This window comes from Ailuropoda melanoleuca, chromosome 3, assembly GCF_002007445.2.
Source record: "Ailuropoda melanoleuca isolate Jingjing chromosome 3, ASM200744v2, whole genome shotgun sequence".
In the NCBI taxonomy this organism is placed as follows: domain Eukaryota; kingdom Metazoa; phylum Chordata; class Mammalia; order Carnivora; family Ursidae; genus Ailuropoda; species Ailuropoda melanoleuca.
Genome location: NC_048220.1, coordinates 23873164 through 23900373, shown reverse-complemented (window position 1 = coordinate 23900373; position 27210 = coordinate 23873164). Strand labels below are relative to the sequence as shown.

General features: G+C 56.3%; 1 protein-coding gene and 1 long non-coding RNA gene across 2 annotated transcripts in view; one reads left to right on the top strand and one right to left on the bottom strand.

Annotated features, from left to right (window-relative positions):
• Positions 1–736: 736 nt before the first annotated feature.
• LOC117801467 lies at positions 737–19590 on the bottom strand. The gene is made up of 3 exons (XR_004624024.1): positions 19452–19590; positions 9380–9484; positions 737–1093 (listed from the first exon to the last, which is right to left on the bottom strand). It is a non-coding gene; the product is annotated as an uncharacterized LOC117801467 (long non-coding RNA).
• Positions 19591–22000: 2410 nt separating this feature from the next.
• Positions 22001–27210, top strand: part of PITX1 (paired like homeodomain 1) — an 11698-nt gene continuing 6488 nt past the window's right edge. Inside the window, exon 1 of the mRNA XM_034656031.1 lies at positions 22001–22181. The gene's annotated coding sequence lies outside the window, so the exon portion shown is untranslated. The remainder of the gene's footprint in view (positions 22182–27210) is intronic.

The window sequence follows — 27210 nt, the reverse complement described above, 5'->3', positions numbered from 1 at the left end:
CCACAGTCTGCATTTGAAGGGCCTCCATCACCCCGCAGCAAGGTCTCCCTGTGTGAGGACACATAGAGAAGGTCACTGCCCGCCCCCGAGGGCTTTCCTGGGGAAGGAAGTATCCAGAGGTCAGCAGGAGCCTGTGACGGACACAGAGCATCTGTGCCTTTTCCCCGTTGCAGAAATGGGTTCCCAGCCCAGGAGCTCAGAAACCAGTGTTCCCTCCTGCTCAAGGGCCTGCACAATTTCAGCTCCCTCCCCACCAGGCATCCAGCCCCATGCTCAGACATGCTGCAGGGAAAGCCCGAAGAAAAACCCACCTTGCGTGTAGAAAAGCCAAGGACGGGCAGTACTCACAGTCAGGATGTCTGCGCCTGACCCCTGAGGGTGAGGCCATGTCCAAGTTGCCCAAGGCCCCTCAGCATCATACCAAGTGACCGAGGCCACAGGGACCCAGACCCTCCAGAGACCATCCAGCCCCATCTCTTCTGCAGCCCCACCTACACATGCACACACGTGAACCAGCCATGGCCCCCATCCTGGACAGCTGGGAGGACCCACCCACCCCCATCATCATTCCAGGCCCTCTACTCCCTCAGCTGTTTCATTCATTTATTCATTTATTTCACAAAGCCCATTGGTCACAGGCTCAGGGCCAGGCCCAGACCAGCCTCAGAGACAGAAGGGTCCTGCTCCACCTCCGGAAACTCGCAGGAGGGCGTGAACACAAGTGTGGGCCTTGACAACTCAGGCAGGAGGCGTGGGAGCTGCCCAACCCAGCCAGCAGCACAGGCAAGAAGGCAAGGAGGCAGGGCAGCCTTCTAGGGGGTTTAGCCAGGGGCAAGCAGTTTTCACCAGTTTGGGGTGAGAGTAAGGTGGAAGGGGGAGGGGGTTCTGGGCAGAGCAAACATGTGCAAAGACCAGAAGCAAGAAAGAACGTGGCACATTTGGGGAACTCCAAGTAACGGGGTGCAGGCATGGAAGAGGAGGCAGGTGAGGTATGGTAAGGCAGCCATCTGAGGAGGGGTCCTCCACATCCACTTCTGGTTGGGGGGTTTCCATGTTTGTGGGTCTGGTCCGGGGGGCAGGGGGACATCCCATCCTAGAAGCCAAAGACAAGTCACGTGCTTCCTTGTTTCCAGCTGTGGAGACGCCTGAGCCTCTAGCAGGGGAGTGGCNCGGGGGGGGGGTGTGTGGAGCAGGTGAAGGGAAGCATCTGAGGCCCCCTCCAAAATGCCCACCTCCTAATCCCCAGAACCTGTCATTGCATGATTTACATAACAAAAGGGGGCTTCTGCCGACAGGATTAAGTTTAAGGGTCCAGAAATGGGGAGATGATCCGGCATTGCCTGGGTGGGCCCAATCTAATCCTGTGAGTCCTTAAAAGCAGGGATCATATCCCAGCGGTCAGAGAGAAGCATCAGTGCAAGGAGAGCCAGAGAAATGCAATGTTGCTGGCTTTGAAGACCGAGGAAGGGGCCGCGAGCCAAGAAATGCAGGAGGCCCCTAGAAGCTGGACAAGACAAGAACACAGATTCTCCCCTCGAGCCTCCAGATGGCACGTCGCCCTGCCGACACCTTGATGTTAACCCAGTGAGACCCCATCAACTTCTGACCCACAGAATTGTAAAATGATAAATGTGTGTTGTTTTAAGCCCCTAAATCCGTTGTAATCTGTTACAACAGCAGGAGAAAACTAATATCGCCCCAGAGCCATCAGCCGCCCTGGCCATCGGCCTCCTCTTGCTCCGGACAGAAGGGCCTCCCCTGGGGGGCTACTTAAGGAGCTCAGCTCTGTGCCTGAGGCAGCCTGCTCTAAGAGGAAGGGCCAGAGTCTGTGCTTAGAGCCGTCCAAGCCAATGGGTAGCCAGGGGCCCCTTAGCAGGCCGGCACTCTCTGGCAGAACCTTCTCTCATCAGCCAGCTTGGACACCTGCAGGGGTTTGCATGACCCAGCCCATCCTCCCAGCCGCAGTCAGGCTCAGACCACCCTGCCACGTGCATCTTCCTGCTACAGCACTTCCAACATCTCACTGCCCTGCTGCAAGACTGTCCAGCCCCCCAGCACCCAGAGCAGTGTTCCCCAGGATGCTGAGGCCTCTGGGGACAGAGATCCGGAACGTCCCCAGCGGCTCTGCTGTCAGATACGCCAGAAATCACTTCCACAAAGGGACCTTCAGATAAATAAGTGTGAATATTCCGGCATGAAGTGAAAAGTCACAAATCAGCAACGAAACTCAGCAGAGTTCCCATCCCCCCAAAGCGCCTCCTACCTGGCATCAGAACATCTGTGTCTACTGGTGTGACTGCTGGAGTCACATCTGTCCCCCTCTCCGAGCTGTGAGTTCCATGTGAGTGAAAAACCGTGTCGGTTTTCTTCCCACCCTTGACCCCCAGAATCACAGTGAATGGGCACTTGTAAATGAATAATTACAAATAATTGGATGAATGAGTGAATGCATTACTGAATATTCCCTACCTACCTACACACACACACACACACACACACACACACAGTGGCCCCAAATCTCCTCCCCAGCCTCTCAGCACGCTGTCCATAGCACACACCCAAGAGCGGCACCCTCGGGGGGCCTCTCAGCGCCCACACTGGAAGTGTTCCGGGAAGGAGGTGGGTGAGAGGGCATTCATTCATCGCCACCGCTCAGACCGGGCCGGCTCCGGCGGTTGGACCTGTCCGAGGTGCTAGCAACACGGACCAGGTGTCGGCCATCAGAGGTCACGGAAAGGGTGTAGGGGTGGGGGGGCTCCCCTGCCTGTAAGCCTCCCCCAGCTTCCTCTCTACCTGCTGCTGCCTCCCTGTCCTTGAAGCGTCCTCTTGCAGCCCATGGGTCTGGCCGAGGATAGGGGATCCACTTGCACAAGCGGAGGGCTGAGGGCGTTTACAAGTCACCCCTGAGGACCCACACTGACCCAACAGCATCCTGCATAGAGGTGCCCCCATGGGCTCAGAGTTGGCTGTGCCTTCCAAGCCACTGGGAGAGGGCTGTGGAAAGCCCTGGGGGGCCTCGCGGGGGTTGGGTCTAAGCACTGAGGCTCCTAGGCTGAGCCTTTCACATTACCATCCACAGACACCATCAACAGACAATGTGCACCGGGCACTGTCACCCCAGCCCTGCAGGGTGCCTGCACAGAGTGGGCTCTCATCTCCCGCCTGCAGCAGCAGCTGCTCCCCAGAAAACTTCCCTGGGCCAGGAAGCTGCATCGGGGCAGCCCGAGAGCCAGCTCAGCTCAAGCCTTCACACGCGTGTGCCTTCATGTGCCAGCAAGAGGCTCCGAGAGCCCGCGATACCATCAGGGAGACACTCCGATCTGTGTAGTGCACAGTGATTCACCGCCTGAGACATCCCTCCCCAGGCTACTGCTGCATTATCAGCCCCACCATCTTCAATTACCAGGCTTTGTCACTCAACTCCAGCCATCAGAAGGAAATGAGTGAGGAGATTAATGTCTTTTTAAAAACTGCTTTCATCCCCTTCCTCCACAGATGCCATTTGCATTTCTAAGAGGAAAGGCTCCCCACCCCCTCTGTCATCTTTGATCATCTTGCCTCTCCCAAGGCCTTCCAGGCCCTGCAGGATCCCCTCCAGCTGAGACCCCGGGTGGGCTCCCCCTGACCAACACCTGCCTCCTCAGGACGCAATCGGCCCCCTTGGGCAGCTCAGCTCTTCTGGGCGCCCCTGCGAAGACAGGGGCAACAGGGCTTCAAGTCTAGCAGCTCTACAAAGCAGTCGCCAAGTATTTCCCTCAGGGATTCTGGAATGAATTGAATTGTGTCCCCCAGAAAGACATGCTGAAGCCCTCACTCCCCAGTACCTCAGAACATGACCTCATTTGGAAATTAGGGTCACTGTAGACATAATTAGTTAAGAGGAGGTCAAACTGGAGTTGGTGGGGGGGGCGGTCCTTGACCCAACAGGACTGGTGGCCTTAGAAGAAAGATATTCAGATACAGATGCACAAGGAGAACACCAGGGGAAGATGGTGTCACAGAACGGCGCGCTGCCTCTACAGGCCAAGGAAGGCCAAGGATTGCCAGAAGCTAAGAGAAAGGCATGGGAAAGATTCTCCCTCAGAGCCTTGAAAATGAGCCACTCCTGGTGAGACCATGCAGGCTTCTGGCCTCCTGAAAGGTGAGAGTGAATTTCTGTCATTTTAAACTACTCTGTCTGAAGTACATTTTTAGGATGGCCCCAAGACTATAATACCAAGTCCACGGCCACCCCCAAGTCCTTCGTCTAAGGTACCTCCACTTTGGCTCAAGCAGGGGAGTAGGTACTGAGAACTGACCACAGAGAAGCTCACCATCAGTCTCAAGATAAGACAGGCCCCTCCGCTCACCAATGGGCTCCCAACCACACAGGTTAACTCATTAAAGAATTGCCGTCACCAGCCGGGCCCTCCACCATAGGATTAAAATCCGTTCTCCAGAGATTTAAGGTTGAGTGTGTCACCTAGCCAAAAGTTCAGTCTCCTGCTCAGTCTCTGTCCAGACACTAAGCAAATAGAGCCCTAAACAGATGGACGGTGAGGAAGGCATGGAGTCCTTGGAAACACCCAGGCTAGCCCAGGGCTCAAGGTAAATGCCGGCAGGGGTGGGCATCGCCTGGGATGTGTGCCTGGCCAACAACATTGGATCACACTTGAAAGCCACGCCGCCGGTTGACTTGATCATGCTGCACTGGGACAGGGACAACTCTACCCCCAAGGCCTGACAAGAGATTAACAGGCAGTAGAGGCTTCACATATGCGTATAAAATGAATGCATTTCCTGAAGGGGAGACAAAGGACAGGTGCTGCTGCCCCCCCCCCCCCCCGCACTGCAGATAGTGAGGATGGGGGAAAGAGACACCAAGACACACCCAGATAGCTCACTAAGACAAACTCAGGAACGTCCTCTACCCTCCAAGGGTGCCCCCCACAAACCACGCGTCCACGCAAGGTTGCCAATAGACATCAGCGCTAGGACCCAGCCAGGATGGGGCTGCCCTTCACTTCCCAGGGGACAACTGTCACCTTGATACCTGGTAAGGAAGAAGCAATAGTGTTTGAGCTTAAGAGCCCACCTGTATAGGTTCAAATCCTATACAGGAAACTGTCTCGGTTTCCTCATCGGTAAAACGAGAAGATAACCACACCAATCTCTTGGGTTGTGGTTGGATTCGATAGGCTAATACATGGAAAGCACTCAGTACAGTGCCTGGCTCATGGTACATGCTTGGTAAGTGTAAGCTGATACTGTGTGCTATCATTATCCCATGCCCTTACAACTCCAGGGAATAGATCCTCCCACTTGCTTTGTTGGCATTCACTAATGGCTCTTCTCTGTATGACAACACCCAGCAGCTATTTACAGAGAATGACGCCTCATGCCAGGAACACAGAGGAAAGTTACCATGGCACAGTGGGGAAAGAAGACACAACACTCTGAGAATACGAGATACAAGACGTCATCAACAGTGGAGAACGAGTGACCTGGAAGGTCATGCTGGTGAATGTATATCAGACCAGAAGACATTTGGGTTTTGCGGGTTGAATAGGAGTTTATTAGGTGATTCTGACACAGCCCATAGCAGGTGTTCCATAAATAGGCAGTGACTAAACACGGCAGAGTAGAAGAAGGGCGTTCCAGCCAAAGGATCTGAGGTCTTCCGGTGTGTTCAAGGCCAGAGAAGGGATAGAACACAGCTTAGCTAGAGCAGCAAGTTTGTGGGCATAAAAACAGTTCATGGGTTGAGGCCAAGTTGGGGAAAGGTCTAAATGCCATACTAAGCGTTCTTGGCTTAATTCACAGGCTCTGCAGGGCCAAGTCAGAGGAGGAGTGACAATTAAGAGGTGGGTTCAGAAAGATGATTCCACTTGCAAAGCAGGCGACATAGGACTAAAGACAGCAGACCCAAGAGGAGACCATGGAGGCTTGTCTTCCCTCACCAGCTGAGCCCAGCTCTCCATTTGCCCTTGAACTTTCTTCCTCGTGGACATGTTCTCAAGTTCACACCCCCAAAGACCCCACATTCCCAGCTATTCTACCCAAGGACATGGTGCTCACAGCTGCCTGCTGTCAGAAGTCAAGACCTTTCGGGGAAAAGTTAATGTCTCCATGCAAGTCCCCAGCTGACAGACGTAGCTGAGCCAAGAGACAAGTTCTAGACATACATTGGAAACCCCTAACAGCAGACTAGCTTCTGGAATTCCAGAGAACTAACTTTTGGGTACTTAGGGCCTGCAGCCCTTCCTTCTTCACCCCTCCAAAGGGCCCCCTGGCTAATGGATTTTTTTTTTCTCAAAGGCGGTTTGTGATGTTCTATATCGTGGACACTTGAGAATCTCCCTGAGGCTCTGTGACGTCTAACTAGCCTGGGTCCCAAGCTGTGCTCTGACCTCACCAGCCTGGCAGAGATGCTGGCAACGCTGTGGACACCACCCTGACCGTCTGCCCGGCGGCTGGGGCCACGCTTAGGCAGCTGCCCCAGCAGGCACTGAAATTAGGTGACCCGCCAGCCCCAGGACACGGCGATCATGGGCAGGCGACCAAAGCTGCCCAGAGGGTCATCCGTCCCTGCTCAGGACTTGAGCCAGGGCAGAACAAGAGCGGCCCAGAGTCCCATTTTATGCCAGGGAAACTGAGGCCCAGAGAACAGCAGAGACCACCAAAGGGGTGGGAACTTGAATTTTTGTTTTTTCACTGAGTAATTGTCCCTAAGAATAAAATGTAATACACACCTCTAGGAGAAATTTAAAATATATTCTATGAAGATAGAAGAGAATTTAAAAATCGCAATCCCCATCCTCTGTGCTAACTTCCACTTACATTCTGTTGTATTTCCCTCCTTTATTTTACACAACAGTAAACACACTTCACAATCTTCCCCTCCTCTACTTAGAATCATATTGACAAACCATTATTAATCTCCATACAGCTGCTTCCTCCCTGTGCCAGTATAAATAACACCGCAGTGAACATCTAGGTACATGAATCTTTGTCCACATCTACGATGATCTTCTCAGGCCGGATTCCCAGAAGGGGAATGAACGGGTCATGAGAGCAGCACACGTCAAGGCCCTTGACACGGACTGCGTCCTCTTTTCCAGAAAGTCACCACACACGTACCTCTGGCAGCTCTGGCCACGGATCCTTCCGCGGGGTACTTTCTCGGCAGAGGAATTCTGTCCGTGACACATGGCTGCCTCGCACTGCAGACGAAGCCCTCTCTGCAGGGCCGCACTTACCCACCGTTCCTCTCTCCCAAACTAACCACAGCAGCCAAGACACACAGGAGACATCAAGGCCCTGGGGCCCAGAGACTCAGAGTTCCTACTCCTATGCATGTGGCCCTTCACTCAGGGGTCAAAGTGAAACGCACTGACCAGGTCCTTCCAAAGAGCCTCGTGCCCCGGCTCCCCCCACAGCACACACCCAGGAAGCCATTCCCTCCTGCCGTGCTTGCCATCCCCAACACGCTTCACTGAGGACCCCGATGAAGCCAGCAGCCCATCAGGCGACTTGGCCAAGAACAGAAGTGCCGTTTCACTTCCCAACAGAGAAACTACACTCCAGGCTCAGTGTAAATAGGCTGTCTCTGGTCCGACATCAGCCTGGCCGCCGACAAGTTATAGATGGCACTGCCGCCCCACCGTCATAAATACAGCCCCTCGGCTAAACAAAGACGACAGTTTTGTGCCAATAACCTTTGAACCACTCAAGCCCAGTGTCAATTGTATTTGTCTTCAAGCTAAGGTTTACTCTAGACTGTCGGCTAAATCAGGGCTCATCTGCAGAGATAATTCAAATATATTACAGACACCGGGCAGACACGGGGGCCTCCTCCCCACGCTCCTGGGCCTCCCCCGCCTGGCCTCACAAGCCTGCAGGCAGCACCTTCCTCTAACCACTCAGCAAGTTTTACCAGGAAAGCACAAAAAACAAGGGGCAGGAAGCAACACTGAGGCCGAGACTGTGACCCCGACTCTGCCGCCAGCCCTCTGTGGCCCCCAGCAAAGTCACCTCCTCCCCGCCCCCCCACCAGGAAGACTCTGTTTCCTTCCAAGGGAAGGCCATGCCCATTCTCCTGAAACATGGCATACCTGTTTCTGGAGGACCATTCACACATCAAGTCAGGCCACATGAAAGAACCAGCTAGGCAAGGTGATAACCCAGGAGATGCAGAAATGCAGAGTGAGCTCCTGACCCCGGGCAAGGGGAGAACGCTCGCTAGCTTGCTGCTTCTGCGCTGGAGCAGACAGCAAGACCCTCCGAGTCCTGCTGGGCTGGGGAGCAACCAACGTGGAAACTCTCGCACCTGACTGCAGTGGGTGGGTTCTAGATAGAATATAGACATAATAGTCTATAATGCACACATACCTTCTAACAGAAAGGGACAGAACAGGAAGTCACTCTGGGGTCAAGGCAGGTGCAATTACTCTGGCCAGCCAAGGCGGGACTAATTTGTGCAATTAGCATTTCCTGCTGTATGCCAAGCCCCGGGCTGCCGCCAGGGAAAAAGGAACTCCAACAAGGTTCCTGCTCCCTTGGCTGGGGCCCCTCCGACACCCGCCAGGACTACCTGCACACACCCACCTCTGAAATCTGGGACCCTCTGAGCCATGAGCCAGAGTGCTCAGTACCTCTCACCATTGGTGGGGCTCTGGCAAACCACATCCACAAGCCTCCCGGCTGACAGGAACCCAAACCCCCCAGGGAAGGAGGAGGAAAGGCCCGGGAGACTACCCACTCTGCCTCACCGGCAGCTCTGAGCCTGTGGTCCTGGCAGGCCAGGAGGCTAGAACCACAGGTCTGCGGTGGGGTTGAGGGCTGTGTTTAGAGACCTCCTATGAACCTCTCTTGTGGAGAAGAAATTCAACAAGTAAAGCTCAGTGAGGGACTAGAACGGTAAAGAGAGAACATAGCTATTCCATCGTTAAGAGAGCCCCCAGGCAAGCCAGCCACCTAGCTCCTAGGAGCGCCATTCTCTGCTATCTGTAAAATGGGAATAATATTCCCTGCCCCAAAAGTCACTGCAAAGATGGCACAAAATGGGGAACATCAAAGCCCTTCTCATCTTGAGACACGCTCCAGAAGCAGGAGGGATCATCACCGTCCAGGTCTTGAGGCTGTGTTTCCTCCACATTCTGTTCCTGGCTCTGCCTCTCCCTTGCCCCTGCCATCCCTGGGCTCCATGGAATCAGGAGAGACGTGTACAAGGCCATCTCTAGCATCCTTTCAGTTCTGATGCCACAGGAATCCCTCTGTGACATGGGTCAACCCCTGAGGCCAACCCAGGGCAGGGTGCTCCCCGCCCCCCTCATCAATATCAGGGCAGTCAGGGGTGGACGTTGACAGGGCCAGGGCCAAGGATGTCAGCATCACTCACCTTTGGGAGCCTTACCCCTGTCTGGGGATGGCGGGACCTCTCTGGCTTCCCCTTCTCATCTCTGCTGGCACCTGGGAGAAGGGAGTGCCTGCACCAGCCCCGCGCCTGGAGGAACAGAAAGAGCAAAGCCACAGCCTCAGTGCCGAGGGGAGAAGGCAGAAGACATTTATAAATGACCCTCTTAGCTGTTTACGAGACACCTTCTGAGAGAAAGCAGAGGAGGAGAAATAAACTTGAAGTAGGAGAGCTGGCTGGTGTCTGAGATGCGCTTTGATAAGCCAGCTGTGCCAGCATTTCTTCTCTGTTTTTATGGCCACCTTTACAGCCCTGTGTTTGCGACTCTTTATCAGGAGCCGGAAGGAGAGCGTGAGCAAGATGCAAGGCAAAGAGCCTTCCCCAGCAACTCCGCAGGCAGACACCACCTCATCTGGAGATCAAGATAACCCCTGCTTCCCTCCCAGTCCGGGCGGCTGTGCCCCAGACACCCTGATCTGGGGTGGACAGGAATTCCTGAGCACGGCAGTAAATTTGCAGGGCCAGGCACTCCTGGCAGTCCAGACTGGGCCGCAGGCACCTGAAAGTGTGGCTGGGGGGGGACTGGACCCAAGGTTCTCCTGAGATGAGTAAGCAGCCCCCAGGAGGATATTCTAGACCCCTGTCCCAAAACCCGCCGAAGCCAGGGAGTCTCCAGGCTCCTCCCCAGGCATCACCTGGTGCTTCCAGCTGGGCCTGGTGCGTGACAGCCTCCCAATGGTCACACCAAGGCTCGGGCTGGGACCCTGCCATCCTCACCCTCCTCAACTTGCCAGGATTATGAAAAAATGGGGTTTGGGGAGCTCTCCCGTCAAGCAACCTGGGTCTGAATCCCAGCTCCTCCCCTTGCTGTCTTGGACAGGAACTCCCTCTGGGCCTTCATTTTCTCCTCTGTAAAATGCCCCATGCAAGCAGTCCCTAACTTTGCACAGGGGGGACCCACTGAAGGAGCTCAACAGATTGCAGCAGTCTACATATTGGGTGACTAGATCTCCCACCAGCAAAGGTAGCCAAGATGCCAGTAATCGCTGCTTATTTTCCCAGACTGGCCATGCCCGGGAAGTCTGAAACCCGCATATCAGCCTCGCCTGAATGATGGTGGGCCTGTTCCCCACCCCACATGGGTGGTGTTCCTTATGGAGCTCCTAACATGGACCACTGTGCTTGGGAGTAAGGGACAGTGTTCCAGAAATGGAGAAAAGCATAGTCCTGACCCCTAGGGAGCCCAGAGTCTGAATTCAAATATAAACCTACAAATACAGGATATGCTAAGAGCAAAACTCAGGGATTGTACAAAGGGAACAGGATTGTAGATACAAGCATGGCGAGGGGAGGGGGGCCAGAAAAGCGACTCGGAAGAGGGGTCTCCACGCTGGGACTGAGAGAGTGAGTAGGAGTTTGCCAAAAGAAAGAGGAAAAGGAAGCCATGGGCTGCAGCCAGTTAATGGCTGGCACTGGGAAGCTCCTGAGCCCCGTGGAGCGGAGGAGGCAGAGACAGCTGGACTCAGGCCACAGGGGCGGAGAAAAAATGGCGGCCCGGCATCCAGTTAGCAAGAGCCTCTCTTGCAGGCTGGGCAGCCCCAGCCTGATGCTGAATATGGGGTCCAAGACAGGTAAAGCATGGGGGGCAAGGTGGCGACAGCAGTTTAGAGTGCTTCTGGGAACTTCCCTTGGATCACAGTGGAAGACGACAGGTAGGGGAGGGTTGGGGAGATCTGACAAAGCAGCAGCTGCAGCAGGGGAATGGCCTGGAATCTGGCTCCTTCCAGCTGCCTGGAGTGTCAACTGTGAGAGACCCGAGAGCCTGCCCTTCAGTAAATCCACGTGGCCAGATAATTGCCTCCACTACCCGCACTTCCTCGAGCAGACCTGCTTCTCGAGGGCAACCCGGAGGCCAGAGCCAGGCACCCGGAATTGGGCCTGGCAGCTCCAGGGGCCACAGTGGGCTCCGACACCTGCCTCCTCGGGCCTGGATGCAGACACCTGCCATGGGGCGAGCCGGACACCTAGGGGGCAGACACCCCGCGCGTGCCTCTCCGACTGGGTGGCGCAGTTGTTAAGCGTCTGCCTTCGGCTCAGGGCGTGATCCCAGCGTTCTGGGATCGAGCCCCACATCAGGCTTCTCTGCTAGGAGCCTTTCTTCCTCTCCCACTCCCCTGCTTGTGTTCCCTCTCTCGCTGGCTGTCTCTCTCTGTCAAATAAATAAATAAAATAAAATAAAATAAAAAAAAAACTACACACCTTCTTCTCCCAGCTGCTCCCAAGCCCAGCTCAGCCCAGCTCAGCCCCACGCTTCCTGTCAGGTGGTGCTTACGGCCCCTCGAGCTCTGTGAGTCCCCCAGCCACAGCCCTTGATGGGCTCAGCGCGATTGAGGCCTTGCCCCTAGCTCCTCGCCCCAATGACTCTCCATCTCCCCTTCTGTCTCCCTGGCCCTCCCCCTCCTTCCTTCCCAAGGGTCCCCCAACAGCTCCTCCTGTGCTCTGTGGGACATGCCCTCGACCCCACAAGCAGAACCCCAAACTGGCTTTTCAACATTTTATTTTAAAATAATATAGATTCACAGGAAGTTGCTGAGATAGTACAAACAGGCCTGTGGACCCTTCCCGCTAGTCCCCCAGTGGCTACATCTCCCATTCCTGTGTTACAACACCACCCCAGGAAGCCAGACGCTGCTCTCAAGGGTGTGTAGTATCCTGTCATCTCAGCATGTGTGTAAACGCACGAGATCACCACCAAAATCAAGAGACTGAACCATTCATCAATCTGATCTTTGAGATGGCCTTTTTTTTTTAAGTACATGCAATGAAACTACCCCCAAAAAATCAAATCGGGATGAAGACTAGAGACTGAACTCAAGAAATTTAGCATTACCAGCACTGGTCAAATGTCCCCACCTGAGCAAAGAGGTGGGCACCTTGCTTCCCTCTTCCCACCTTACCACCCAGCCCCACCCTGGCCCACCAGAGAGGGGTGAGCAGGCAGCCAGAACCCAGGACCCAGCCCCACAAAAGCCAGAGCGCTGCATTTCTCTATCCCCCAACAGGGTGAGCCACAAGCCTTCCAGGTGGCCTATGCCCCCTTACCCCTCCACACGGTGCAAACCAGCTACAGCCCAAGTCCCTTCTTGCCCTTCCTTGACGGCTGAAGCGGGCTTCTCCATGACCTCACCATTGCCACAGATGGACCCCCAGCCAAGTAGGGTTCCAATGAAGTGCTGAATGAAGGAGTGAGACCTTGGCTGAGTCCCTTCCCCTCTTAGGCCCTGAGGCCCCCAGCTTCACCTCCAAACTGAGGTGCACATCCAGGGAAGCTTGGACAGGAGCTCCAGGTGGACATGTGACAGGGCCCTGGAAGGGGACAGCACCTAGACTTTGTTTCTCAGACCTCCTGGCCACCCCTCCCCTTCCTAGGGATCCCTGGAGCAGGCACCTTGGAGAATATTGGGTACAGGGGAAACAGAATCAACGGCAAGCATCAGAAGTGAGAGTGAGGCACTGAGTTCCCACCAGCTCCCTGGTGTGGGGCCCAGGGATCCATAGCCTGGGGCTCTGGGCCACCTCTACTCAGAAAGAAAGGAGCCTAGCCCTGTGAAATAGGCCAGATCATCGGAACAAAGGCAGGGACTGGGCTTCCCCCCATCCACCCCCACCCGTTTCAGGACCTCCTTCCCCAGCCCAGAGGGAAAAGGCAGGAGCCCTCTGCAGCCAACCTCTAGCCTCTCATTCAGGCTCACCTCACCTGTCTTTTACCCTCTCCTCACCATCCTAGAGCAAGGCCCTGCTCAGACCACTTCCCAGCTCAGTTACCTGCCATGGCTCCCCATTTCTGCAGGGGATCCTTTGTCCTGGCCTAGCTCCCATCCCACCCCCATCATCCTCTGCGCTCTTGGTCACACTGAACTAAACCAAACTCACAGACTCCCATACACTCTCCACATTCCCCATTTTCCATGTGTTGACCTATTCCGTGCACTCTCCTACACGGCCTCCCCATCTGCTCCAGAGGAAATCTTGCCTCTTCCTATCCCCAGGCCTGCTGACCCACACCTGATGCCCACAGTAAACCAGGGACTAGAGGCTAGCCAAGCAGAAGAATCTTACATCAAGCTGAGGATACTGAGGTCCAACTAGGGTATCTTGCCCTCCACCCTTCTGCCCTGCTCCTTAGAAGAAATGGGTGGCCATATCTGTCTGGACTGTGGGCAGAGAGAGGAAGGTCACCTTGTACCCTTCCAGGATAGTGAGGGCGTTGGGCGCCTTCGGCCTGGGTACATCCAAGAGTCACAAGCTAGTGCCAGACCAGCCCTGCCTTGGAAGTGTTGGCACTGCTGACAATAGCCAAACTTCCTGGTTCCTAGAGGAAGGAGACCTTGGGATGTGCAGGTCACACTGACCTCCCAGCAGGTGACCCAGCTCCCAAGGGTTCCCAGGGAGATGCAGCTCAAGGGGGCAGGAAGGCTGCCATCGGCATGTTCCGGGCTGCAGCCAGCCGGTCCAGAGCTCTGAGAGAGGATGGAGACATCCTTCAGGAGAAGCACCAGCCTAGGACAAGGTCCCATTGAGCCTTCTGGCCCGGCTGCTCCTCCTTCCTCACTATTTATGGCCCTCTGCAGGCTGCTCTCCCCTTTGTTCTGCCAAACAAGCTCACTCCTGACTCCCAAGTCAGCCAGGGACTTGGCAAACATTTGTCAAGACTCGTCCCCTCACTGTGTGTTTGTCTACTAGGCAGATAGCTGGGCTCTGTGCACAGACAAGCTTTGCCCCTAAGGCTCAGAGGGAGCCCCATCCTCCGCGGCCCCACCTGCAGGTACAGCAGGGTGGGTGTCTCTCCATCCACCAAAAGTCCAGCCTCCCTCCCCACTACATGAATCCCACCCAGTTGTCAGTATCATGCAGTTGCCCCAAGGCGAAAAAATCACAAGCAGGCCCCGTCCATGGGCTAGTCACTTCTAAGTGGCAGCGAGTTTGAGGTGTCTGGAGAGGGGAGGAAGGACAGCTTGCAGGAACTCAAGCTCTGTGGTTGGGGTGCTGAGTGTGAGCTAGAACCCAAAAGAAGGACAGGGATGGGAAGGCAGGAGCAGCCGCCGCTGGCTCACCCCCCAGCTCTCTCTCTATGGGTCCTGAACTCCTCAGGAGGGTGGTGCCCAGCCAACCAGGGTCAGCGTGTCCTGCCGGATGCTGCCAGATGGGCAGACAGCCCCCAGAAAGGCAAATACTCTGCGGAGAAGCCAGACTTGGAATTTAAAGTCCCTACCAAGAAGCAGACACATGGAGGCCTGTGCTAGATGGAGGCCCCCGAGGGCAGAGATGTTCTGAGGGAAGAGAGTCTCTGAGCCTCAGTTTCCCTAGATGCACAGTGGGAAACGGGAGGGAGCTCACCCACCTGAAGGCACACGTGCACACTGCCTCTGATCCCGAAGCACAGGACAGGAGGGAGTGAGAGGCTGGGCGGGCAGAGTCCAGAGGCTCAGGCCCATCTCCTGCCCCGCTCTGGGCTTGCACTTGTTCGATCCTTGCAGATGGAAACAGCACCTGCTTTACAGATTTGCTCTGAGGAAATGAAGCTGCTAATGCACAGGAACACATCAGCAAAGGCCTGGCACGCACCAGGGGCTTAATCCCCGGGAGCTGGTGTTAATGTCACTATGATTCGTGATCTTGGGCAAGTCACTGAGCCTCTCCCAGTTCTCCTCTCCCTGAGCTGGAAACCAGGCTGACAGCTGGCTGTGATAAGAAAATGACCCAATACGAAGAGCCCCATATGGATTTAGCATACAGCTGGTGTTCAGAAGCATTAGCCCCTGTGCACACATCCAGTAGGTATTCAATAGATGCTTGCTGACTTGAATCCCAAATGGCTATCAGGAAACTAAAAAGAAGCAAGGAACAGCAGGCCCATGGGGCTCCTGCCCCCAGGACTGAAGAGAGACCTTCTTGGCCACCCCCAGGGTCCAGGAGACGAGGACTGGACAGCCCAGGGGGAGGCTCCTTACCCTGATGCTTGCAAACTATGGTCCAGGGGGCCCTGAGTTTCCTCAGGGTGCCAGCAGGGCCAGATGGGGCTACAGGGGGAGGGCACATGAGCCTACAAGTATACCCACCTCAACCAGAGCTATATTCACCTACCGAAGAGTCCTGGTTAAGCTGCATTTGGAAAATGTGCTGTGCTGCTAAAACCAATCCAACTTCCTATTTTTCAAAGAAAATAAGGCCTAGGGGAACCTGGGTGGCTCAGTTGGTTAAGCTTGATTTTGGCTCAGGTCATGATCTCAGGGTTGTGAGATCAAGTCCAGTGTCGGGCTAGTGCAGGGAATCTGCTTAAGAGTCTCTCTCTCCCTCTCCCTCTGCCCCTCCCCCCCACCTCTCTCTCCCTCTCGGAAGGAAGGAAGGAAGGAAAGGAGGAAGGAAGGAAAGAAGAAAAGAAAGACAGAAAATGAAGCCCAGAGAGGCCCACAGGCAAGGAACTGAGCACCTTGAAGCTGCGGGGCCCTTCTCGGTGCCTCTCCAGGCTACCACTGCGGCAGCAGGGACAGGTGGGATCTGAGGGCTCTGCCCGTCCTCAGATGGATAAGAACATCCAGGCTGAGCCTTTCCTTCACTAGCTTGTCATTACCCTGCCTCACCCTAGCCCCACAGCTCAGTGGGAAGGTCTCTTCCTCCAGAAAGTCTTCCATGACCCCTGTATTAAGTTCGCTGCCCCCGTTCTGTCTCCAGACTCCTAACCGGCACCACTTCTAAAGACAGATTCATCTTAGATCCCATCTTATGAAGGCTGCACTGGGGCTGTCCGTTAACCCTGTGCCCCTCAGGGCCAGCACATAAGACAGGTATTTAAGTATTGACTGTGGAAGGAAGGAAAGAACCATGGCCTCCATTGTCCTCATCTATGAAATGGGCAAACACCACCCCTCAGGATGAGAAGTGAACCATGTACCTTGCCCTCAAAAAGGGAGGGGCCCTTGTCCTGATGTCCCAGGCAGGTTCTGAGGGCAGGCGGCCAGGCAGCCATTACCCACCAGCTTCCTCTGCCACGACAAAGCCTCACCTCAAGGAGCAAAGGCCTGGGCTGGGCATGTAGGGTCCCTCACCAAGATCTCAGGGCACTTCATCCAGCAGGGGTGCCTGCCAAGCCAGCACACACCTTCCCACCCCTATCTATTTAGAACTTACAGAGAAGGGAAAACACAAAGTACTTCAAAGCACTGTGCGGAGGAGAAGGGCTGTAAAGGCCTGGGGATCCAGTATAGACTCCTCTAGCTAGCCCTGACCTGACCCCAGCACGTACTGAGGGCTGCTCCTGACGAGCTCAGGAGCCTGTGGATGAGGCCAGGCCCCGCACACAAGGGCCTCCCTATACCTCACAGCCCTGCAAGGCAGGAACTCTGAGGATCCCCCATGGAAAGGCTGAGAAAGTGAGACGCACAGTGCTAAGGGGCAGAACTAGGATTCCCACCCAGTCTGACTCTAGATGAGCCTTGAGTGCCAAGGAGGAACCTGGGCCAGACATGGGCACACAGAACATCTCAAGTCCCCAAGTTCTTTTTTTCTTTATATATATAAGATTTTATTTATTTACTTGACACAGAGAGACAGACAGCCAGCGAGAGAGGGAACACAGGCAGGGGGAGTGGGAGAGGAAGAAGCAGGCTTCCAGCAGAGGAGCCTGATGTGGGGCTTGATCCCAGGACCCCAGGATCATGCCCTGAGTCGAAGCCAGACGCTTAACAACTGAGCCACCCAGGCGTCCCTCAAGTCCCCAAGTTCTATCCTGCTTGGCCCTGATAGTGAAACTAGAATGCTGGGGGTACAGCTTGGAGTGAGGCATTAGAGGTGCAGGTCCCCAAGCCACCCTCACAACTTGGCACAAAAACACACTCCCGTCTCCCGAGCTCAGGGCAGTCAGCCTGAGGAGTCCCGGGGCGGGGGAGCAACCAGTCCTGTGCACCCAAGGCTCCCCGGCCAAGGGGGAGCAGCCCCGCAACACAGAGAAACATCAATATTTCATGAGCAGCTCCCTCCTGGCCTCCAATCATATTTTCAATTGTCATGAAACAATTCAGAATTTCCAACTCAGGGCTAATAGGCTGCCATCAGCCAGGCAGCAAAAGCAAGCAAAGGTAATTATTTTAAAAGCTTCCGACAGGCCTGTTCTCTGAGCTGGCTCCCCAGGTTGTCTGTCTGCAGCAGTGGCTGTGCCCCTTCAGGCTCTGGGCACCCCGTCTCCCCACACAGCAAGCTGCCGTCTGGAGGGCTGCTGAGACCCCAGCTACAAAGCCCCAGAGGATGGGACAAACAGCCCAGGCCCGAGAGGGACAGCTCCCAGCAGGCAGGGGTCACAACTTCTCACCTTCACAATTCTCGGGCCAAAACTGTGGCCTCCTGTGCCCATGGTGGATGGACGGACTGATGGACACAGAAAAGGATGGACAGAGTCGGAGTGATGACGTCAGAATAATTAGCTCTTATCCCATCTCAAACCTCTATCCTCCACTCTCCAGGCACAGTGATCTTTGTAAAAGAGAAGTGTGACCAGATGTTCCACTCTTTAAACCTCCCCTCTGCTCCTCTTTGCCTCAGGATAGCATCCCACACTCCTAACAAGGATTATGAAGCTCCGTGGTATCTGGTTCCTACTTAATTTTCCAGCTTCCTCCTCCCCCGTCCTCTGCCTTCCCACTTCTCCCAGTTCTGTTCCCAGTGAGGAATGGGGAGTGGAGAAACTGTTCCAGGCAAACTCAAGACCTGTATGGCACTCAACGTCCTTCAACAGCAGGCTATTGATTTCCTCTCCAGCACTGTGCCCCAAATATGGTTATGGGCTGGTGTGTCTGCCTCCAACCCAAATAATCAGGAACCACCCATCCTTCTATCTCTACAATCACAGGCACAGGATATGAGCTCTCTCAACTCACTGACCTGACAGAGGCCAGTCCAGGAAGGTCCCAAGATCAGGGCTCTTTCCACTATTCCATGCAGATGCTGATAGGTTTGCCATGAAAGAAAATAGTTGAGATGCCCAAATGGTTCCTATTTTTGCTTTGGCTTCCAGGAAGCTCAGAGTGCAATATAATGATGCTCCAATAAATTAATATCTTCACTGATCATAGGGGTTTCTTTCTACCTTTAGGGCCTCTAATTCCCTCCTCACAGATGGAAAAGAGTGCAAAGAGATCCCTCCCTCGCTTTGCAGATCCATCCCTAGATATGAGTCAATAGGCACCGAGCCTCACCCCCTCAGACTTTCTGGTAGCCCTCCAACTCTTTCTACAGCTGAGTGCAGAAACAATCCTGATGGACTTCAGACTGTCCTAACAGAGCCGACGCCTTCCCATTGCATTGCAGTGGACTCCCTACCAACACCATCAGCAGCCTCTGAGAACCTTCACAGGGCAGGGACTTCTTTGAAAACCAACCCATTCCCTGCCGTAAGGAGCTCAGAGAACTTGTTCTAGGACAGCAGCCAGTCTTCTTGGGGTAGTGTGGTGAGTATTCCTTCAGATGGTGGGGCTCCCCCTCCCACCCTTCTGGGGTGGATCCTGTGACCCTAGCCTAGCCAACCACAACCCTGAGCCACTCTTCCTCACGAAGTGATTGGTTCAGCTTTGGGCACGTGAGCTGCACCCAGCCAGTCAGCACAACAAATCCCTTTGCCCACCCTAGGATTAGGGTCCTGTGGCTGACAAAAGAGATTCAGCCCTGCTTTTAGGGACCTTACAAGTAGTAGGGGCAACAGGTTTAATCGATCATTACACGGATATTGATAGGCATAGGACTGCACTTGGTGCTACGAAGAGAAAAGGACACTCTCCCTACTTTTACTGGATATGAAAATAAGAAACTTCATGAAGGATTTATATGCCTTTCTGCATAAATGTGGCAGAAGACATTTGTCCCTTATGTTTAATATGAACCCATGTGACAAGTTCATCTCAGAGTTTTGTACTAGGGAGGAAAACTTCTGATGAGGAAATGTATCGGTCTGGAAGGAAAAACAAAGCAAACGCATCACCAGTTCTGCTGATCTTTTTTGATTAGGTACCTGGAAGCTCACCGCAAACGTGACACTCAGGTGCATGGACTGTGTTACTTCTGTCCTAGGTCCATCCAGCGCCAACCTTCCTCTCTCTGAAGACTGATCCCTCTGCCTTCCAAGAGGAAATATATGTGCCCCATGATGCCAGAACCTAAAGGGAAATTGGGAAAATTTCTTTTTGGAAGCAGTGAAAATAAAACCATTTAAAAAATGTGTTTTGATCCACCCTGGTTGACCAAGAACTTCCAGGCTTTCGGGCCCTGATCCCATACCCACCCACCTGCCCAGTTTCCCTAGTCTGAAACTTCCTAGAAGATGAGCACGGCATGAGGGACAGGTCTATTAAACTAGAGCAGGGACCTGCTCCTGCCTGACTCCAACAACAAGAGCACAAAGAAGGAAACAAAAGTGAGAGCAAACTATTTTAAAGAGCAAAGCAACCTAGCAGGCTTCACCGTCCACATGCGGCCCAGCTGCCCATCTCCCCACAGGGCCACACCTCTCTCCATCATCTCACAGATTTCTCAATGAAACAAAAACTCTTTTCATTCCCATTTCGCAGGTAACAACACTGAAGCTACCAGAGGTTATGTGATTTGCCCAAGTCCACATGGCTAGTAAAAGACGCAGACCAGATTCCTACCCTGGCCCTCGGGTCTCAGGGGCAACTTTCTGACACCACGGGCTCTCCCTGTAAACAAGGGCACACAGACAATCACACACACACATGCCCTGTGGTCACTGGGAACAAAACCCGGAACGCTGGTGTTGTGCAGGGCTAGGAAGGTCTGATTTCCCAGAGCAGATGCTAAAATGAAAGCCACTCCAGCTAGATGGATGTCACACCCTCCATGCAAAGTAAGGACCCAGCAGTTGCATTTATGCCCAAAGACATAGCAGGGCCACCTTGGGTCTCCAGGAAGGCTGCCCAAGGTCGGAAGTGTCTCAGCTTAGCAGCCTGCGGGGCCAGATCCGCCAGCAGACCAGTTTCACACATAAAACAGCCAGTATCATGGCAGTGGGCAAGCAGAAGCTAGATTTCCCGAAGGGCAGGGTCCAAGCTGCAAGACTGCATAGCTGCAAGGCCACCTCCAGGTCCAGGTCGGAAACCCTGCGGGCTAGGGGACTTGGCTCTTAACCCTTAGGATCCCATGTGCACCAGAGCCTCAGGCACCCACCAGAGAGGCATTCCTGCTGTTGACAGTGGAGGGGAGGCTTGGAGTCCCCAAACAGCAAGAGAGGGGGCAGGGGCCACTTCTGGAGTCCTGAACGTGTGGAATCTGCGAGCTTGGGTCGGGTAGGCTTTGCGAGTTGGCAAGGGGTTCCTGTCTCTGCGTTCCCGGGCCAGGTGGCCCTGGAGACGCGGGCAAGCAGAGCGTCAGAGCAGGCGCAGGGCCCTGGCCTCTCCTGCGGCAGCTGTCGGCTAGAACCAGGCAGGGAGGCGCCGCTGGTGACGGCACCTCATGAAACATTGATGCCTGGCCGCCGCACTGCCATCTCCCGGCACCTTGAGCCAAAGCGGCAGCCCCGGAGACCCGTGGCCGTTGGAGGGAAGCTCAGCCCCTCCTGTCCCCCAGAGTGGTCCCCTGATGGTACTGACTCGCCCGACCCCGGTCCCATCGCAGGGCCCTAGCAGCAGGCTGAATGGGGGCTTGGGGAAAGCAGGAGCCTGGGTATGCCAACTGGTTTCCCCCACTAAGGCTTCATGAGGGGTTATTGGGCTGTGGGCAACACCGGGTGGAACCCAGGCCCCTTTAGTCCTGCCCACCAACGGGGCCACATGGATAGAGTCCTCCCTTTTGCGAGGGCCGAGTAGGGCTACTAGGGCTGGAGGGTGTGCAGGAGAGGGACTGAGCAAGCGGCTACCGAAGCATCTATGCTCCATAGTATTGATCTCTCTGCTCATCAGCCCAGCCCGGGAGGAGGAGAATGGGGGGGGGGTTATCCTCCAAGCAGGGCAGGGGTCGGGCGTTTGCCCCTCCCCAGTAACACCCCCCCCAAGACGCAGAGAAATTCTGGGGTCGGTCCTCAAACTTCCTTGGCTGCCAAACCCTGAGCTGCGGACACTCCCTGCCAAAATGCAAGACCAGCTTCCCCCCGCAGGCTGAGCCGAAAGGAGGAAAGGTCGAATCTCAAAACCCCGGGTTGACCGGCGCCAGGCAGGACCAGGGGAAACTCCGATCAGACCCCGTCCAGACCGAGGTCGGCCTGGGCCCCTCGTGTGCCAGGCGGGAAACTGAGTCCAGTGAGGAAAAACGCGCCGAGGCCAGGCCGGGACCCGCGGCGGCTTCGTCCGCATGCGGCCCGGCCCCCCTTCCGCCCGCGCAGTCCCGGGGAGCGTTCCCCGGCCTCGGACCCCGGCGGCGACCCTCGCCGACCTCTGCCTGCGCCCCGAGGGAGGCCCGGACCCCTAGCCGGCAGGACTGCGCGCCGCCCCTCCCCGCTGGTCCAGGCTAGCGCCTCCGCTTCCCCTCCCCCCTTCCCGCCTCCCCGGCCCGTGTCCCCGCCTTCCCCGCGGCGACGGGCGGCGGCGGTGGTGGCGGGAGGAGCGGGCCGAGCCGAGGCAGCCCGGACCTCGCGCGGTGCGATGTAGCGAACCAGCGGGGACCGGAGCTGCGCGCACAGCCGAAGACGCAGCTGGATCCGGGGCCCCAGCCGGAGTCGAAACCTCCGCCGGAGTCCGTGGCGAGCGAGCCCGGAGCCGACGAGCCGCGCACGCAGCGCAACCCGCGTGGGGTAAGAGTCGTTGGGCTAGGGAAGTTGGGTCGCCGCGGTGTTGGGGCGCAGGGAGGTGGTGGTGGATTCCGCACTGTTTGCTCCAGGCGTTCGTGGGGTGCAGACGGTGGCGCGGGACTGAGCGCACCGCGCCGAAGGCCAGGCGCCATCGAGGCAGCGCGAGGACCGTTCCTGTGCCCAGCGCACGGTCCCAGCTGCCGTCGCGGAGCGCTGCCTCACCTACTCGGTGGTCCCAGCCCATGCTTCGGCTCCGGGCACCCCAGGAGGGCAGCAGTCCCGGGGACGCGGGCCCCAGCCCTGAGAAGGGCACAGTCCTGGACGCCCTTCGCAGCCCCTCGTGGAGGCGCAGGCCTCTGGGGACCTCTAGGAGAAAGGGCAGGCAGGAAGGCCGCCGGCCGCTTCCCGTTGCGCCGCGGAATGGGGGCCCCAACACAAGCGAAGGCGCTGGCCCCTCTGCACGCCCGGGGACTTCAACCGCAGCTTCGCGTCAAGAGGGTATTTTTTCTAAACGATACCGCATCATTCGTTGGTTCGTTGGCTGCTTCGGGCAGCTATGCCGCAGAAAAGCAACAGACATCAGCCGGAGCCCCGGCTCTCTTCGCCGAGGACCCTGACGTCCCGCCGCGGTGCTCAGAGGCGCCCCCAGCCCACGGCGGCCTGCCCTCGCCCGCAAAGGTCGGGCTTTTCCTTACCCAGACAGAAACCCCAAATACTCTTCGCAAAATCCAATAAAGATATTCCCGAGGCTTCTCCGGGGTTTGGTTGTTGACGCAGGGTTCCCGAGCACACAGCCGCTTCTCTAGAACGGGGTCTTGGAATTCTGAAATTGACCAGCCTCCTAACTCTGAGCCCTTTCCGCGGTGGTCAAGCGAGGGCCCCGAGGCCAGTATGGCAGAAATGGGAACCCCAGGCTGGAATCCTGGTTCCAAGGTTTTCCGATTCAGGAATTCCCTGAATCTAAAAATATTTGAGCCCACTTTTCTGAGAAACTAAGGCTTGGGTATTCTGTTGGCATCCCAGCGGCCTCTGACAGCCATCGTGGCCAGAGGAAGGCAATCCCAGGTTGCTGTCCACTGGGCCAAAGACACAGGTCTAGGGTAGTGGCAAAAGCTACAGGCAGCAGAGGCAGCACGGGAGGGGGACTCGCCGGCTCCCTCCCCTTTCCTCATACTGCTTGGAACTCTTCATCTCAGTTTGGAAAAGGAAAAGAGGTAGACGGGGGGCATGCGACCAGGCTGCCAGGACGCTCGGTGTAGAGGCAGCATTTGTTCCTCTTCCAGGCAGGCTCAGAGTGCCCTTCTCTCAGGAAAGCAGCTCCTGGGAAGAGGAGGCTGTGGTAACGGCATAAGCTGACCCTCTGCTCCCCAGTTGAGCGACCAGCCCCTGCCACTTGCCCAGCCTTCTCTGCCCCTCGGCTTAGCATTTTCAGGAACCAGAGGATAACCAGTGAGTGGACTTGGGTGAGCCATGAGGCCAGCCCTGCCAGCTGCTGCCAGAGTTCCGAGTTCCATGCTCCTATAGGCACCCCACTCAGCCATCCTGCCTGAGTACATCCCAGGTCTCTGCACCAGGACAGGCTGGGGAACCCCAGATAACAGGAAAGCTCATGCTGGGGTCCTTGGAAGCCTAGAGAATCCAGTGAGATGGTTCCCAGCCCCTACCTGAGCACCCCTTTCCCCCTTCACCCTGTAATTGCCTGTATTCAAAGAAACAAGAGCTTTTATGGGGGGGGGGAGGTAGAGCAGACAGAAGGAGGTAGGTAGGTGGTCCCAGATGCACTACCAAAACTGGGTTTTCTAGTTTGAACTTCTCCACGGCCTAAGAGGCTTAGGGTTGGAATGTCCCAGAGAGTCAGGGATGGCCTCGAGGGCAAGCCACGGCACATTCCTTCCCTTTTCCTAAAATTCCTTGATTCTAGTGCAAAGATTAGGGCAGGGTACCCCCCATAAGTGGGCAGAAGGATGCCCTCCATGAGGTCCCTCCAACCACTCTTCCCTAATAAAAGTGCTAAACCATTCTTGGGCACAGAATCTGTTTTCAGTGAGCCTGGGCCTCAGGAGAGGTCCCTATGGTGACTACTTCCAACTCCACAAGGCTAGCTAGGCTCCTGTGCTCAACCCAGCCAGGACTCTAAGCCTCCAAATTTCCTGAAAGTCATAGAATCGTTGCTAGCTCTGCGTGGTCTGGAGGGATGGGGACTAGGGCACATGGTTCCAGCTCCAGTAAGCCCCCTTCCCTCCACTCCTCATGTCCCCATCGCCAGATGAGCTGGAAGCTGAAGCAGCAGGTAGGAATTGCTGAGTCCCATGTCAGACATGGAAATGGGGCACAGTGCAGGCCAAGCCTTGCCCAAGGTCAGACAGCAAAGTGGGGAGAGCACCGAACCCCTACTTTTACTCCTGAAAAAGAGCTGTGTCCTGTCCTGCGTGTGTGATGTGTGTCTTCGAGTGTGCACAAAGTCCCTTCCCTGCCTGGGATAGTGCCCAGCAGAGGGTGAGGCTGGGGAAGAAGAGAAAGTGCCCACGTCCCTTCTCCAGCCTAGCAGGCCAGGGTGTCCTCCCTGTCAACCTCTCCTCACCCCCTGCTCATTCAGCCCTGCCCCGGGCCCAGTAGAACAGACTCCCCTGGGCAGTCCCTACTAGTCTCAGCCTCTCTCTAGGGCTCCAGACTCCTGGGGATATGGAGCTTCATCCGCAGCAGTCTGAGGGCCTTTCCGTCCACACAGCAGGCATCGAGATTTCCAAATAAAGAGACTACGTGACAGCCTAGAACACCACCGGAGGCTTGGGAGAAGCCCCAGCAGGTGCTCAGTAACCACATTAAATGCATCAACAGTGAGGGAGGCAAGCCCCTCAGAACAGCAAGAGTTGCAGAGTCACAGAACAGTCTCCATCCGTGGAATGTGTGACTCTTTACAGCCCGTGGACAGTGGAAGGCGAGCACGCGGAGAGGTGCACTGTTTATTCCATGCCACCACCCAGGAGGGCACGGGGCCTCCCACCTTGGCCTGACACCCGGCAGCCTTAGAACATACCTCCTGTCCCCTACCGGCCCGATGTTGTGCTGATCAGTGTTCTGGGACCCAGAGGCCTGGCTGTGGGTCCGCCTGTGACTACACACAGCACATGCGGGGGGGATGTCGTGAGTGCGTGTGCATCTGTGTGGGTGCGCGCTCCTGAGTCCCGGCTGTGTCCAGGCAGGCTGGCTCACACACTGTCCTTGAAAAGAGTTAGCAGCTGCTGCAGGAGACTCAGCCAAGAAATGCGGTAAAAGATGGGGCTGAGGGCAAATGCTGGGCAACCATACGTCCCAGGTCCCCCTCCTGCTGTCTTCCCCCCCTCACACACATACACCCGAGACTCTTTTCATCCTGTGGGGGCTCAGCTTAGAGAAACTTCCCTCTGGGGGGAAAGGGCAGGAGTTGCAGAGCCTCCCCAACCCCACCCCTGAGGTACATCCTCCCTCTGGCCTCAGACCCAGACCCTGCCCCTGGGGTCACAGGCACCCAGAGAGAGTGTGCCAGGCCGTGAGGAGCATGCTTTCTCCCAGGGCCCAGAGCTGGGGGCCTCGGGCTAACGCTGAGGGGCTGAGAGGCAGGCGTGTTTCCACCCTGCACCCGCTCTTGACCCCTGCAGTCCTCCCTGAAGAACTCAGCCTGAGGCTGTGGGTCTCCTGCTGATGAGGAGCCAGGGTGAGGGCTAGAAGGCAGTCCCTGCAGAACACCCCAGATCTTCACTGCCGGCACGGCAGTCCTAAGCAGAGACCCCCAGGAGGAGATGGGGCTTCACCGGGGCCTGGGGTGAGGTGCAGGACCTGGAGAGTAAGGCAGTGCTTCTGTCCAGGAGTTGCTCCTGTCCTGCCCAGCGCTGCTCCTATCTGGTGGAGTTGGTCAGCAGGTGAGGGGCAGAGGGCAGGCTGGGGTCCACCTGTGGCCAGAGGAACAGGTCAGGGTCTCACCCTATCACCCTAGCTGCCCTCTATTTGCTCAAGACTCTGAGGTCTCAGGGCAGGTTAACAATTGTTCAGCAAAATCCTTCAATAAACTTCACAGAAGTAGGAGGACTCCAGAAGGGGATCGTTCTTAAGGGTGGGGAGGGGAAGGTCTGTGCCTGCACCCATGGAGGCCCCACTGGTGCTGCCATTCAGCTACCACTGTATGAGAGAGAGGCTCAAGGGCGGTAGGCTTCCTGGCCTGGCCATCCAGGCCTCAGAAACTGCAGTCACCTGGCCTGCAAGCGAGGCCAGGTGCCTGCAGCTCGGGGAAGCCACAGCGGAGGCCCCAGATCTCCGCAAACCTGCCCTGAAGGGGGCAGAAGCCAACCCCCTGGCTGCCAAGGCCCAGGCCTGGCTGATTTGGCCACACTGGCGCAAAACAAGGGGAGAGAGCCCTACAGAAGAGGCTGTGGGGCCTGGCGGGGCTCTTGGGGTCTTCCGCTGCACTCGCCAGAGGCTTGGAGCCAACAGAAACGTTTCGTCTGATTAGAAGCCATCAGTTCTATCCCAATCCCGGAAAATTGACTGCGGTGCAGAGGGGGAGGCCTGAGAAGCAGCCTTGGAGGACAGGGTCCAAGCTAATTAGGAGGCAGTATCCGGGGGCCCATTAGAACGCAGGCTGCTGTCACTCAGCCGGGCTCAGGTCCCGGGAGAAGAGGCCGAGGAAGGAGGGGCCGGTGGCCCCTCGACGAGGACGCCGCTGGGAGCTGCCGGAACGGGCCCCGGGCTCTGCCCCCGCCCTGGCGCTGGCTCGGAGGCGCCCGCTCCGTGGGATCCTGCTCAGGGAACATTCTCTCATCCCGGGCTGTTCTCGCCGGGGCTGGGGACTTCGAGGCGGCCCAGACAGGAGTTGATTCTGAGCAAAACAAGTCATTTGGGGCTTGAGGTGGGCACGAGCCACGCGGGACTTGGAGGCCAGATGCGTTTCTTTTGTGCGGCGGAGGGAGAAGTCGGTGTGTCAACGGGGAAGGAGGGAGCGGCGCAGCGAGGCCGCGGGGGGGAGGGGGCGGGGGAGGCGGCGGGAAGGTGGCTGCGG